General features: G+C 34.7%; 1 long non-coding RNA gene across 8 annotated transcripts in view; it reads left to right on the forward strand.

The window, feature by feature from the left end:
- The window catches only part of LOC111560024, a 319,103-nt gene that overhangs the window by 94,713 nt on the left and 208,813 nt on the right, over window positions 1-15,577 (forward strand). The window contains exon 4 of one of the 8 annotated variants that reach the window (XR_006596345.1): window positions 5,836-5,985. The exons of the other annotated variants lie outside the window; for them this stretch is intronic. This is a non-coding gene — a long non-coding RNA (uncharacterized LOC111560024). Of the gene's footprint in view, window positions 1-5,835; window positions 5,986-15,577 lie in introns of those variants that run through there. 8 annotated transcript variants of the gene reach the window in all.

Here is a 15,577-nt window from a genome sequence, read left to right on the forward strand (position 1 = left end):
CTTCCTGTCTCCTGATATTCAGTTCTCCATTTGCCCTTACCAGCTATGTTATCAGTTTATTGTACTGAAGATTGCACTGCCTACTCTGCTCTGTACCATATTAAGATACTCTAAGTAAGCTTCATTAAGGAATCAACCCTGGGGTGTCAGTGGTTTAACTAAATAAACAGTTATTTCTTGATTTCAGTTTATCCCGTCTGTTGTTGACGCGAGGAAGTGGAGAGCCCCAGTGCTCTGCTCTATCCATTTGCTCAGTGACCTGGTCTGACCGTCTTCATCTTTCTCTTTCATACCTACTGGAATACAGGCTCTGTCCTCCAGTACGGAGCAGAAGAATAGGAGAGGAACTCATTCACAAGTGTTTAAAGGCTTCACTTAAGCCATTCAGAAGCCTTAAGGTGGCCTGTGTCTCTTAGGCTCACAGTCCATGACCTTAAGTAGTCAGATGGTCTTGAAACAGCAAAAGGACTGGGCAATATGGGCTTCCTGAAAAAGTGTAGCCTTCACATGCCCAGAAAATAACAGAGCTTTAACACTAGTCTACCACTTGCGCCTCAGTCTTTTTTGTTTAAATGTACACACACACACACACACACACACACACATGTACATACATATGTATATATTTAAGTATATGTGTCTATCTCTATATATACACACACTTATGAATATGCATGCACACATATTTACATACATATGTTGTGTGTGTGTGTGTGTGTGTGTGTGTGTGTGTGTGTGTGTGTGTGTGTATAGGTATGTCCTGGAGCTTGTTCTGTGTTAGTAAATATAACTCTGATATTAAAGGCAAAGTAATGTCTCATTGTGTTAAAATACCAAATTTTACTTACCTAGTCCTGTAGTAGGTTGTTGTCAATCTTTTTCCAGTATAAAAAGGCTACAGTGAATAGCTTTTGTGAATAAGTATAAGCATGTTACTAGGATACATTTCTGGAAGTGAAATTTCTGCATCAAATTGTATGTTCATATAAAATTTTGAAATATACCTGTCTTAAAACCATTGATACTTCCTTTTACATGTATTGTCTGTGTCTTCGGTATATTTGTCTTTCCTTTTTTGCTCTGTTGGAAGTGATTTACATGTTGTTTTGATTTATGAAAATTCATGTTGAGTTATTTGGTGCATAGATATTAATAACTATTGTATCTTCATAACAAAGTACCATTCTTTGTCACGTTTCAAAGGCACAAATTTACTTTGTGTTTAAGAAAGTAACCCTGTTTTCATTTTGTTGGTGTTGTCCTTTTTACTTCTGGAATTGTTTTATTTTGTTTATTTTGTTTACTTTGTTTATTTTGTATACAGCATGGTATGAAATTTTGCTTTGGAATTCAATTTATTTTTTTTCTTTTAGTAGACAAATTGAGACAGTTTACATAATCATCAAATTCAGTCTTGGTTTTACCATATGTTAGTATTGTTTTCCCCTCTTAAAAAGCCTTTATTTTATTTGCTTTGTGTTTCCATTTATTTCTTTTTACAGTTAGGGAGAATATAATTTGTTCTATTTTTTTAATGTTTATTTATTTTATAGAGTGGGGGAGGGGCAGAGATAGAGGGAGAGAGAATCAAAAGCAAACTCTGCACTCTCAGTGGGAGCCCAGTGTTGGGTTTATCCCAGGGACCTGAGCCAAACCAAGAGTCAGATGCTTAACTGACTGAGCCACCAAGGCCCCCCCAAAGTATGTAATTTTTTAGTACTTTCTTTTTTGTCATCACTTTATAAAACACATACACTTTCATATATTTATATATAGTATTTATTAATTTCCTACTATGACCAATGATAAAAGTATAATTCATTTTTCTCCTCCTTTCCCTTCTTTACACATTTTGGTTAATGATATTTTTTGATTCTTAGTTCTAATAACTGAATTATCTATCATAAATGATATACTTTGGTATCCTATATATAAAATTAGAGGAAGTTCAGAATTCCAACACTGTCTAATGCCCTTTTCTAGTCCACATTTGATTTTTATTAGTTTTATAAATTTCTACCTTGTCCAGGAACCTTATAAAAAATACATATTCTCTTATCGGTCCATCCCAAATTTGTTTTATATAAATAAATCATAATTATATTGAAATCCTCTTGCTGTATATTATCTGGTTGTTTATTTTTGTGAGAAATTTATCCCTTAGATTCTAAGACAGTTCTACAAAGAGGGACTCCTGGGAACACCATTCTTAAGTTTTTTCAAGATCTCAACTATCTATTTGCTATTTTCTATGTTCTATGTTTTGTCTAAACTGGAACACTGCAGAGTGAGGGAGGAATGCTGCCAATAACTATACTAGAATAGTGGGTTTTAACCTCCTGTATCTCAAGCTAATAAGGAAGTATATTGACATTCCGCTTGATTGGCAGTGTATGATTTTAATATATACATTACAATATTATCTTTAAACAACCTTCTAAAACAACATTCTTTTATTTTCTAGTAGTTCTTTTTAAATTTTATTTCAGAAATAGGAAGAAACGTTCTGCAAGGTATAAATGGTAAACCTAATAAAATTCTGAGACAAAATTAGTTCTTTTGATTACATTTTAGAAAAGTATTTACTTCCACTATTTTATCGTGCCACCTCCAACTTGAAAAATACAATTATATATACATGTTGGATGCCCATTTGCTTTCCTTCATATCTGTTTTTTCCTTAAATTTTTAAAACTATTCATATATTTCCATCTCATTGTTCGTAGGTTTATTATTTTTATTCTCTCTCTTGTATTTTTTCACATCGTCTCATCTTTCTCATAGTACTTCCAGTTTTGCCATCATTTATATAATTTTGTTTTTTTTTTTCCTTCTGAAACTTTTCCTGAACTCTGGTAGCTCATATTCAGTCTCCTCTGCATATCTCTTTTCAGGACACTTGTGTTTCTGCTTTGTGCTCTCTCTATAAATATATAAATGATTATTTTGTATGTTTTCCCCCCAATTTATGGTCATTTGAATTATTCAGTCACAATTTACAGTAACATTTTTTGTGATAAATGTTCTTCCAATATTAGCCTTTCATATTTTGTTTCTTTTTATTTTGGTAGTATGTTTCAGATCATCTCTTCCTTTTTAAAGTAACACGTTTTTTAGTCTATTGAGTTTTTTTTTTTTTATCTAGAGCAGGGATTTGTAGAAGGTTATTATAGAAATCATGCCAAGCCTTGCTCTAGGCTAATTTTTTTTCCCTTGTGACTTAGGAATTTATGTGTGAGTTTTTCATTTTTGTACTTCATTCCAGGCAATGGAGATACATTATAAGAGTACCTATTGTCTTATCCTAAGTTTTGTGTATCTGTGAAATTTCTTCATTTAATCCTTATCTTTGATGGATATTTTCACTGGATATAGAAATCTTGGTTGACAGATTTTTTTTTAAATTTTTTAACGTTTATTTATTTTTGAGGCAGAGAGAGACAAAGCATGAACGGGGCAGGGTCAGAGAGAGGGAGACACAGAATGTGAAACAGGCTCCAGGCTCTGAGCGGTCAGCACGGAGTCCGACGCGGGGCTCGATCTCACGGACCGCGAGATCATGATCTGAGCCGAAGTCAGCCGCTTAACCGACTGAGCCACCCAGGCGCCCCTTGACAGATTTTTTTAAAAGCATTTTGTAGATGACATTCCATTTTCCTCTGACCTCATTTTTTTTCTAATGAGAAATTAACAATAATTAATATAATTGTTCCCTTACATGCACTATGTCTTTTGCCTTCTTTCAATATTTTTCTCTTTATCTCTGGTTTTCTTCAGTTTAATTACAGTGTACCCAGTTGAGTTTACTTTGTAATTATCTTGGTTGGCATTCAATATTTACTCATAAAAATCCCTAATTGGGATACTTATTTAATTTTGTTTTTTGAACTGCATTTGGAAGATATTGTGTCATGTCTTTAATATTCTTTATTTTCTATCCCCTTTTCTATTTAGAGTCCAATTGCCTGAATATTATGCTATTTGCATATGAATGGATACAGTATATGAATGGACATAGACAGCATGCACAATGTTAGTATTGTACAAAATAGTCTTTCAGATAAAGCACATTAACAGAAAATAATTGGGATTAGTTAATAATGATAACAGGTTTGATTTACCAAGAACTAATAACAATTTTGAACTATAAAACCTAAACCCATAGTCCAGGAATGTGTAAATAAACATTTTCATAACCACAGAAGAGAGAAAAATCTCAAAAACACACTGTAAAATCTTTAATATGCTTCATCCAGTGTGTGACAGAAAAATAAGATAACAAGCAAAAACAACATTATGAAACGATCTTGTTAATTTCTATTAATGCTATTTTTGACTTAACATCTGTGTTTTCGAATAATAGCATAGCTACATCAACTTTTTTTTTTGCTTAGTATTTACACACTATCTCTTTATCCATTTGCTTTCATTCATTCTATATTCTTATATTTTGTGTTTGTGCCTCATAAGCAACTTACAGTTGAACTTTTAAATCCAGTCTTATAAAATTGCTGTCCTAATAGCGTGTTTATTCCATTTAATTAATATCAGTCATGTTATTTGTATATTCACTGATTTAATTTTTGTTTTCTATTTGTTCCACCTGTTCTATTTCAATTTTGTATGTTACCTTTATGATGTTTTACTTGTTTATAATTTTTTAAAAATCTTGAATGTACTCTTTCAATTCATTTAGTTGTCATAGTGTAATAGTGAGATATAATAAGAAATCTATACTTGGTCTTTTGTTCCTTGTTCCAGACACAAGAGCCCCTAAAACCCTTGGAATTTAAGTGATGGGAGTGGTTTTTGTTATGCATAATAACACTCTTTCAGCCATATTGGTGTTTATGCTAATAAAATGACTCTCAGTGGACCCCTAGATGGCTTAAAGATGGGGACTAGTTGTCAAAAGAACCACTCAGGCCCTGATCTCTGAGGAGACTCAGGTAATCACCCATGAACGATAATTTAATCAGTCATGCCTATGTAATGGAATTTCCATAAAAACCCTGAAGAGTGGTATTTGGAGAGCTTCCCAGTTTGCAAGCATATTAAGATGCACACCTGGAGGAAAGATCGAAATTTAGTGCCTCTTTGCTTATATGTCTGTATGCCTTTTTCTTGTATTTGGCTGTTCTTGAGTTATATTCTTTATAAAAACCAGTGATCATGAGTAAAGAGTCTTCCTAAGTTCTGTGGGCTCTTATAACAAATTATTGAACCCGAGGAGGGTGTTGTGTGAACACCCACTTTATAGCTGGTCACTAAGAAGGAACAGAAGCCCAGGATTTGTGAATGACATCTGAAGTTGGGACAGTGTTTTGGGTTTGAGTCCCTAATCTGTGGGGTTTGCCTTAACTCCAGTGGTTGGTGTCAGAATTTAATTGAATTGTAGGACACCCCCTTGGTATTCAGAGAGTTGGAGAATTGGTTTTTGGTATGGAAAAAACCCACACACTGGTGTCAAAAATATTGTGTATAAAAACAGTTCATACCCAGAAATTACAAAATGTGTACAAAACTAATAAAAGTCTAAAGTAAACCAAACACTAATGACTCCCCCCTCAGCCAAATAAGAATTGTAAACATTTTATCTTTACTGGATCCCTCCATCCTGCTTACTGTTATTTTGGCGTGTTTTCTAATGTTTTCTTGTTTAATAAACCCTAGTGATACACAAGTATGGCTGTGATGTTTAGGGTGTATTAGATTGCCGGTTTCCTTTTGTTTCAGCCTTGCACTATGGGTATCTCAATTTAATTTAGGAAGTCACTTCTAAGGCTGCATGATTTGATCAGGCCCTGGCCTCACACATCTGTTTCCTTCCACCAGACTCGAACAGTGAAGCCAACCTCTCCTGAGTGGATAAATCTTGCACTGCATCTATTTCAGTGTTCCTGTGCTCCACTGGCTTGCATAGGACCTCCTCTCCCTTTCGTTGTGACATATCATTTGCTTTCTTTGCGAATTTTTTATGTTCCTAAAATACATACATTTATAATCCAGCACTGTTGATTGTTTTCAGTAAGAGAGGGACTTAATTTATAATGACTGTCTCTCCTGTCACCAGAATGGAGCTTTAAGAAAGAATGTTTATGATTTTTTCTAAGAAGGTCTCAGTTAATTAGTTTAGTTTAATTTAGTTTTCTTTTTTAAATTTTTGTTGTTTATTTATTTTGAGAGAGAGAGAGAGAGAAAGAAATCAGGGAGGGGCAGAGGGAAAGGGAGAGAGAGAGAATCCCAAGCAGGCTCCTTCTTGTCAACACAGAGCAAGCCTAACGTGGAGCTTGATCTCACAAACCATGAAATCATGACCTGAACCCAAATCAAAAGTTGGACGCTTGGGGCGCCTGGGTGGCTCAGTCGGTTAAGGGGCCGACTTCGGCTCAGGTCATGATCTTATGGTCCGTGAGTTCGAGCCCCGTGTCGGGCTCTGTGCTGACAGCTCAGAGCCTGGAGCCTGCTTCAGATTCTGTGTCTCCCTCTCTCTGACCCTACCCCGTTCATGCTCTGTCTCTGTCTCAAAAATAAACGTTAAAAAAAAAATTAAAAAAAAAAGTTGGACGCTTAACTGATTGAGTCACCTAGGCACCCCCGGTTAATAATTTAAATAATAGTTTAATCCATAACTTTCTCACATGTGCATATTAATTCCTACAATTTTAGAAAGCCCTGTCAGGTTCATCCTTCACAGTCTGCATTTTCAGCTCTTCTGAGGACACTTCTTAAACCACAGTTGTCCACAATGATCACTCTTTCTCTCTTCCCTCTCTCTCTCTTTCCTCTCTCTCTCTCTCTCTCTCTGTCTCTCTGTCTCTCTTTCCTCTCTCACCTTTGTGTGTGCCCTTAGTTGTCGCCACAATTAGGTTAGTAGCATAAAAGTAGGGTTCTTTGTATTCATTTTATTTTATATATTATTTACATGTATTTATTTTATTGTACATTAGTAACTAGAGGAATGTACAGAATAAAAACATCCCTTCACAATAACATTTTCTACACTAAAACATGGTTACTATGAAAACAAAGTAATATTTTTTTTTAATTTTTTTTTTCAACGTTTATTTATTTTTGGGACAGAGAGAGACAGAGCATGAACGGGGGAGGGGCAGAGAGAGAGGGAGACACAGAATCGGAAACAGGCTCCAGGCTCTGAGCCATCAGCCCAGAGCCCGACGCGGGGCTCGAACTCACGGACCGCGAGATCGTGACCTGGCTGAAGTCGGACACTTACCCGACTGCGCCACCCAGGCGCCCCAGAATATTGTACTTCTTTAGAAAAAAATGAAAAGAATAGTTGAAAGTCAGCAAAAAACACCTTAATGTGGATAAAACTCCAATGTTCATTAGGTTTTCTAAGTTAAGAAGACTCATTCTAATTTTGCTGTGAATGTATATGGCACTCAAGTATATTGCATTTAAAGTACTTCACAGTTCGACATAAAAATGTCAAGTTATTGTGGAGTTCACTCATTTTTGAAGAAGAGACAACACTTTTAATCTTTTGGTTTTGGTATTTCTTCTTGTAATAATTTTATGGAGTACCTTTATACTCTTTTCTGTGTGTGAAATAATAGATTATAGTTTGACAAAAGAACATTTTTTTTTCAATCCGGTTTCAGTTCACTTTAAAAGAAAATTGCTTTTATTCCTCCTTACAAAGGAACCTGTGATGTTTGAAGTTAAACAAAATGATCTTGTAGAAAATATATCAGTTTAGGACTACAAGATTTGTAATTGAAGATGCCATACTGAATTGTCAGAATATGATGGAAACATAGGTTCAGATATCCTCCAAAAATGTCTTACTAAATTCACAAAGAAGCAGTAGTGTTTTTTTTTAAACTGGTGAGATATTTACCAAAGGAATTCATATACCTGGTTAAATTGCTTAGTAAAATACAATGTTAATATAACTCAAGGCCCTTTTACTTACTTAAGAAACGAATATATTTGTATAGCTAAAGTGGAGTTAGAAGTTTTGAATTGCAAATCATAAAACAGTAGAGGGTTTAATTTAAATAGAATATAAGAGATCAACTAGTCAGACTCCTGAATTTAAATAAGGGCAAATTGAGGGCCTACTGTAGAGAGTAGAATAATAAAATTAACAGCTTAAATAAAAGTTTAGGAATTAACCATCATTCTTGTATTTGTTTTAGTAATAGAAGTATTACAGTGTTATTTACATTTTAAAAACTTCTTGGTTTAGTGTCACACATCCCTGACATTGGTAATAGAACAGTGCATCTATGTGTTGGTTCTTTTATTTAAAATTTTATACATTGAGCATGTAGAAGAGAATAGAGACCTTTGTATGAACATCTGTATGCTCAGGTTAAAACTCCTCCACACTTATTTCAACATCTAAATCTTTGGGGAGTAAAGTACCACAGTTTTACTCCCTAGGGAATATGATTTGTTCACATCATGGATTGCACAACCCTCTCATGCAGTATTTACACTGAAGTCTGGGTGGGATGGTGGCTAATGGATCATGCAGAGCACAACCAGCAGGACCTCAGTCAACTTTTCTTCCAAGAATCAGTTATTGTTCTGTATTTAGATTTATATAGTATTTAGCCTTGCTTCACATACGCATCCTCAATTTATCTAACAGGAATTCATTAGGAGTATGTAGCAGAATTACTTCAGTTTTCTTGAAGTGCAGTCTTTTGCCACTCTGCAATAAGATTCTCTTCTCCTATTCTCAACCACCCATAATCAAATTTATTTGATATTTATGGATTTATGAGACTGCTTTGGTGAATTGTATCTTTCTAGATAAATCCCACACATAGGTGACCAATTAACTAACGGCACAGAGTCCAAACATATACAACGAGGAAAGGACAGTTTCTTCAATAAATGGTGCTGGACAAAGTGACCACATGCAAAAAAAAATGAAACTAGATCACTAACACCATACACAAACATTAATTCAAATTAAAGACTAGAACATAAGACCTAAAGCCATCAAAACTCCTAGAAAAAAAACATAGTTGGTAATCTCTTTGACATGTCTTGGCAATGATTTTTTTTTTTTTAATTTGGCACCAAAAAAAAAAAAACCACAAGCAAAAATAAACATGTTTAGTTTGCATCAAACCAAAAAGCTTCAGCACAGCAAAGGAAGCCATCAACAAAATGAAAAGGCAGTCAACTGGGAGAAAAATAATTGCAAATCGTGTCCAGTAAGGGACTAATATCCAGAAAATACAAAGAACTCATACACCTTAGTAGCAAAAACAAAATCTGACTTAGAAGTGGGCAAAAGATCTGAATAGACATATTTTCAAAGAAGACGTACAGGTGGCCCACAGGTACATGAAAAGATGCTCAACATTATTAATCATCAGAGAAATGCAAATCAAAACTATGAGATATTACTCCCAGGTGTTAGAATGGCTGTTATCAAAAAGACAAGAAATAAGAAGTGTTGGCAATGATGTGGAGAAGAGGGAACCCTTGTGCACTGTTGATGGGGTTGTAAACTTGTGTAATACGGAAAACATTATGAGGGTGCTTCTAAAAACTGAAACTAGAACTACTTTATGATCCAGTAATTCCGCTCCTGGGTATTTGTCTGAAGAAAACAAAAACACTAATTCAAACAGAAAAATACACCCCCGTGTTCCCTGCAACATTATTTACAATAGCCAAGAAGGGGGGAAAAACGCTTTGTTCATCAATGGATGAAGAAATTTAAAAAAATGTGATATATAAATACAATCAAGTGTTAGCCAGAAAAATAATTAAATCTTGCATTTGCAACAGCATGGCACCCTGAGAGCATGATACTGAGCAAAATAAGCCAAACAGAGAAAGACAAATACTGTATGATATCTTTTATATGTGCAATCTAAAATGTAAAAAGCAGGAAAACAAGCTCATTGATGCAAAGAACAGATTGATGGTTGTAAGAGGTAGGAGGTTGGAGAAATGAGTGAACAATTTTTTTTTAGTTTAAATGAATTGATAAAGCAAAAACAAAAATAATGGATTTTTTTTTCTAATTTAATAGCTTAATAATTGATACTATCTTTAATTCAACTTTTAAATGGGGCACTATGTGTGGTGCTTAGCAAAGTGCTTGGCACATAGTAAGGGCCATGTAAGTCTTACTTATTATCACTTTTTCTATATAATTTTTAAGGGGAGCCTGGGTAGCTCAGTCAGTTAAGCATCTGACTTTGGCTCAGGTCAAGATCTCATGGTTTCTGAATTAGAAGCCGGGTCAGGCTCTGTGCTGACAGCTCAGAGCCTGGAGCCTGCTTCAGATTCTCTCTCTCTCTGCCTCTCCCCCACCCACTCTCTCTTTCTGTCAAAAATAAACATTAAAAAAAAAAACAGACTAGGCATGAACAATTGGTAATTAGGTCCATTTTATTCCAAATAATTTAATGGTGTTTTCTCGGTTTTATTGACTATTATTAGAAAGCATTTTTCTGTTTCATATTTTCCCCTTTATTATTGAATTCTTAATATTTTATTATCCATACTCTACAAAACTATTTCTGGAACAATTCAGTACCTAACCTGCTTCTCAAGCCCTTAGGTCGTTTAGAATCTGTTCACTCTTCCTTCATTCTTACTACTTTTTTGTACCTTATTATAGGAGTAACTGTTTCAGCAACTCTAAATATAGTCACTGTTTGTTTGCATTTCATAAGATCAGTGTCTACTTGGATTTAACCACTATTTACAGCATATTTATTCATCCTTCTTTCTTGTGTTCTCAATTATTCCTTTAGGATTGAATTACCTTATTTCTGAAGAATGTCCTTACATGGAAAAGTTATTAGTATAATATCTTTTAGAATTTTCAAGACATCTTTACTTTTTCCATTCTTACATAGTAACTTAGCTGACTCTAGAATCTCAAATGATGAATTGTTTCCTTTCACAATTTGAAGATGTTTTTCCAGTGCCTTTTGGCTTTTCTTTTTGCCGGTGAGAAGTTTGCTGTCAACATCATTGATTCTCTGTTGGTAGTTTTTCTCTGTTGTGAATAGATCTTTGTTTCTGAAGCTGTGCAATTTCATTACATCAAAGTGAGATTTTTAATTGTCATATTCAGGAAATACTGTGCTTCTTGAATATGAAGATTCATGTCTTTTCTCAAATCTGAACAAATGTTTGTTATTAACTCTGAATATGGCCTCTGCTATTCTCTTTGTTTCCTTTCAGAGTTCCAAGTAAATATTAGTTAGAGGTTTTTATGCTTTTTCTCATGACCTTCTACCTGATTTTTGCATTTCTTATTTATTTCCCTTTGCTGCCTTCTTTGTAATATCCTCAGATTAATCTTCTATTACATAAATACTTTTTATGATATTGGCTAGTCTAGCTTAAAAATTACATTTTTTATTTCAAATATTACCTGTTTTTCTAATATGACTTCCCTTTCTTTTTGTGCCTTTATATTTTCATTTTAAAATGTTGATTAGAATTCCATTAACTGAAATCTTCAGGTGTCTATTCTTGCGTTGATTCTGCAGATTACCTTACCTGGCACATTATTTCCTTGTGTCTATATTGTTTTGAAGTTTGAGGGTTTTTTTTTTTTATTTAAAAAAAAAATTTTTTTTTCCAACGTTTATTTATTTTTGGGACAGAGAGAGACAGAGCATGAACGGGGGAGGGTCAGAGAGAGAGAGGGAGACACAGAATCGGAAACAGGCTCCAGGCTCCGAGCCATCAGCCCAGAGCCTGACGCGGGGCTCGAACTCCCGGACCGCGAGATCGTGACCTGGCTGAAGTCGGACGCTTAACCGACTGCGCCACCCAGGCACCCCAAGTTTGAGTTCTTTTTTAGGAGCCTTATAAATAAGAGTTTATATGTGGAAATGAAGCAAAATCTGTTCTTGAATGTTTTCCACTAGAGGAGATACTCTTTTACTTTTGTGGAAGGGAACTAACTGATTTTTGTGTTAATTTCTCCCTTGGAGTTTTCAGAAAGCACTAGTGCCATTTATTTTCAGGGGATTCTCTTTTTTTTTCATCCAGGATCCTTGTCAAGGCAAACCAGCTTCCTTCTGCTCACCCTGAACTGGTGGAATTTTTTTCTGAGTTCATCCTCTCCTTGCTGGGGTAGCCTTCCCAAGAGCTCTGGCTTTAAACCATATTCTTAGTTAGGAATCCAGCTTTCCAGAGCCCCTAGATTAGCTCTCACTCTGTTTTTCAGCTTCCTCTTGATTTGGGGGGAGTCAAATGGCTTTCATTATTTCCAGGAAATTCAGTTCTGTATTTAAAAGGGTGACTTAAAAAAAATGAATAAAAGGGTAATTTTTATACTACATCTGTCATTTCAAGATAGTCACATTGGGAATGTCCTCAAATGATTTATTTTGTTATCTTAATATAACCATTAGTACATGATGTTTTGTTCACTTGAGAGAATTATCACTTTGTGGTTAGCCTCATTAGAGGGGATTTTTTTAAGGATTAGAGGATGATAAAACTGTTATCTTCTGAGCCACTTAAAGTATACACACAAATTATTACTGCAAAAATTTTAATGTAAGTCTAACCATAAAAGCAGGATGAACAGGGAAATAGGATTACAAATATAGAATCATATTTGTGATTTAAATATATATACTTTTTAAATTAGTATACAGAATTAACCAAATGTATTATGTAAAGTTATAAAGTCATTCTCAAGATTTACTTTCAAAATAAAAATACAATATATAATAAGTATTTGAGTAACTATGTATATGTAATGTTTTTTAGGTTGTTACAAATTATTTTTCTTTGGGGGGGTTAAGTCAAGGTAATGACTATAAATTCACATAAAACATGAATTAATAAAACACAGACAACAAAGTAATGAAAACAATATTTTAATTTGAAGTCTAATTACAAATATTGAGAAAATTAAATTTCCAACATTAATAATAAAAACATTAAGGTAAATCTATTTCCTTGAGGAGGTGGCCATGATGAAATGTTAAGTACATCTACAAGTTTCAAATACATATGGTCTTTATTTTGTAATGTTTCATTTTACCAGAATGTTAAGAGTGTATATCTATGGGTCAGGGATTTGAATGTTTAATATTTTAATATTTTGCTACATTTTCTAGATTGCTTAGAGTATGTATTTTTTAATAATAAAAACCATTAACTATTGTAAAGTGACTCTATATGGGCATTTTCCAACTTTTTGACAATGCTGAATATATCTTTTAGTTTGTTTATTTTCTAGAAATAATTTTGTGGCTGTCGTGGACTTGTTTATCAACTATCCTAGTTATAATAATATGGTAAATTGATATTCTCACTGAGAGTCATTTATATTTTATTTACAATAACTGGATTTATGTGCTACATCTGAGCAGAGAATTGACATAAAACAGAAGTTCATTACTTCCTTGGAGTCCTGTATTTTAGTTTTCTGTCTTTTATTCTATTTATTTTTCCTTTTGAGTTTTGCATATAATGTGAATGCCCTGGACATATTTCAGTGTTTAACCATTCCATTCAATTCAGAATGCATCTTATTTGAGGAACATTATAAACAACTTTGAAGGGCAGTGATCATTTGTATTTTAAATCAGCTAATGATACACAGGATAAAAATATTATAATGGCATTAGGTTTTTAGACACCCAAATTTTTTTTTAATATATGAAATTTATTGTCAAATTGGTTTCCATACAACATCCAGTGCTCATCCCAAAAGGTGCCCTCCTCAATACCCATCACCCACCCTCTCCTCCCTCCCACCCCCCATCAACCCTCAGTTTGTTCTCAGTTTTTAAGAGTCTCTTAGGCTTTGGCTCTCTCCCACTCTAACCTCTTTTTTTTTTTTCCTTCCCCTCCCCCATGGATTCCTGTTAAGTTTCTCAGGATCCACATAAGAGTGAAAACATATGGTATCTGTCTTTCTCTGTATGACTTATTTCGCTTAGCATAACACTCTCCAGTTCCATCCACGTTGCTACAAAAGGCCCTATTTCATTTTTTCTCATTGCCACGTAGTATTCCATTGTGTATATAAACCACAATTTCTTTACCCATTCATCAGTTGATGGACATTTAGGTTCTTTCCATAATTTGGCTATTGTTGAGAGTGCTGCTATGAACATTGGGGTACAAGTGGCCCTATGCATCAGTACTCCTGTATCCCTTGGATAAATTCCTAGCAGTGCTATTGCTAGGTCATAGGGTAGGTCTATTTTTAATTTTCTGAGGAACCTCCACACTGCTTTCCAGAGCAGCTGCACCAATTTGCATTCCCACCAACAGTGCAAGAGGGTTCCCGTTTCTCCACATCCTCTCCAGCATCTATAGTCTCCTGATTTGTTCATTTTGGCCACTCTGACTGGCGTGAGGTGATACCTGAGTGTGGTTTTGATCTGTATTTCCCTGATGAGGCGTGACGTTGAGCATCTTTTCATGTGCCTGTTGGCCATCTGGATGTCTTCTTTAGAGAATTGTCTATTCATGTTTTCTGCCCATTTCTTCACTGGGTTATTTGTTTTTCGGGTGTGGAGTTTGGTGAGCTCTTTATAGATTTTGGATACTAGCCCTTTGTCCGATATGTCATTTGCGAATATCTTTTCCCATTCCGTTGGTTGCCTTTTAGTTTTGTTGGTTGTTTCCTTTGCTGTGCAGAAGCTTTTTATCTTCATAAGATCCCAGTAGTTCACTTTTGCTTTTAATTCCCTTGCCTTTGGGGATGTGTCGAGTAAGAGATTGCTACGGCTGAGGTCAGAGAGGTCTTTTCCTGCTTTCTCCTCTAAGGTTTTGATGGTTTCCTGTCTCACATTCAGATCCTTTATCCATTTTGAGTTTATTTTTGTGAATGGTGTGAGAAAGTGGTCTAGTTTCAACCTTCTGCATGTTGCTGTCCAGTTCTCCCAGCACCATTTGTTAAAGAGGCTATCTTTTTTCCATTGGATGTTCTTTCCTGCTTTGTCAAAGATGAGTTGGCCATACGTTTGTGGGTCTAGTTCTGGAGTTTCTATTCTATTCCATTGGTCTATGTGTCTGTTTTTGTGCCAATACCATGCTGTCTTGATGATGACAGCTTTGTAGTAGAGGCTAAAGTCTGGGATTGTGATGCCTCCTGCTTTGGTCTTCTTCTTCAAAATTCCTTTGGCTATTCGGGGCCTTTTGTGGTTCCATTTGAATTTTAGGATTGCTTGTTCTAGTTTTGAGAAGAATGCTGGTGCAATTTTGATTGGGATTGCATTGAATGCGTAGATAGCTTTGGGTAGTATTGACATTTTGACAATATTTATTTTTCCAATCCATGAGCATGGAATGTCTTTCCATTTCTTTAAATCTTCTTCAATTACCTTCATAAGCTTTCTATAGTTTTCAGCATACAGATCCTTTACATCTTTGGTTAGATTTATTCCTAGGTATTTTATGCTTCTTGGTGCAATTGTGAATGGGATCAGTTTCTTTATTTGTCTTTCTGTTGCTTCATTGTTAGTGTATAAGAATGCAACTGATTTCCGTACATTGATTTTCTATCCTGCAACTTTGCTGAATTCATGTATCAGTTCTAGCAGACTTTTGGTGGAGTCTATCGGATTTTCCATGTATAATATCATGT

The sequence above is a fragment of the Felis catus genome, chromosome B1 (assembly GCF_018350175.1).
Source record: "Felis catus isolate Fca126 chromosome B1, F.catus_Fca126_mat1.0, whole genome shotgun sequence".
Lineage (NCBI taxonomy): Eukaryota > Metazoa > Chordata > Mammalia > Carnivora > Felidae > Felis > Felis catus.